This window comes from Scyliorhinus torazame, chromosome 24 (genome assembly GCF_047496885.1).
Source record: "Scyliorhinus torazame isolate Kashiwa2021f chromosome 24, sScyTor2.1, whole genome shotgun sequence".
In the NCBI taxonomy this organism is placed as follows: Eukaryota; Metazoa; Chordata; class Chondrichthyes; order Carcharhiniformes; family Scyliorhinidae; genus Scyliorhinus; species Scyliorhinus torazame.
Genome location: NC_092730.1, coordinates 42,469,719 through 42,469,995, shown reverse-complemented (window position 1 = coordinate 42,469,995; position 277 = coordinate 42,469,719). Strand labels below are relative to the sequence as shown.

The window sequence follows — 277 nt, the reverse complement described above, 5'->3', positions numbered from 1 at the left end:
GCAGCTGCAAAATGGAGGAATCTCTCTCGGGCCCAGAACACGTGATGTCAGCGTACGGGTCGTGTGACCTGCTCGCTGGCGCCGCCTCCGGTGGGAGGACTCCAGAATTTGCTGAATAAAACTGGCCCGGGACAGCGCACTGACATCAGGAGGAGCCAGTCCAACTTGCTGGGCTCCAGGCCTGCGCACTACTTGATAAGAGACGCATGCGCGGATTGGCCGACAATCTCAAACGTCCATCATGGTTGGCATTTGTAAACACTAGTCGTGACCATTG

General features: G+C 56.7%; 1 long non-coding RNA gene across 2 annotated transcripts in view; it reads left to right on the top strand.

The window, feature by feature from the left end:
* The window catches only part of LOC140400023 (uncharacterized), a 67,147-nt gene extending 67,077 nt beyond the window's left edge, over positions 1-70 (top strand). For both annotated transcript variants that reach the window (XR_011937980.1, XR_011937981.1), the window contains exon 3: positions 1-70. This exon is cut by the window's left edge and continues 52 nt beyond it. This is a non-coding gene — a long non-coding RNA (uncharacterized lncRNA).
* Positions 71-277: the final 207 nt, after the last annotated feature.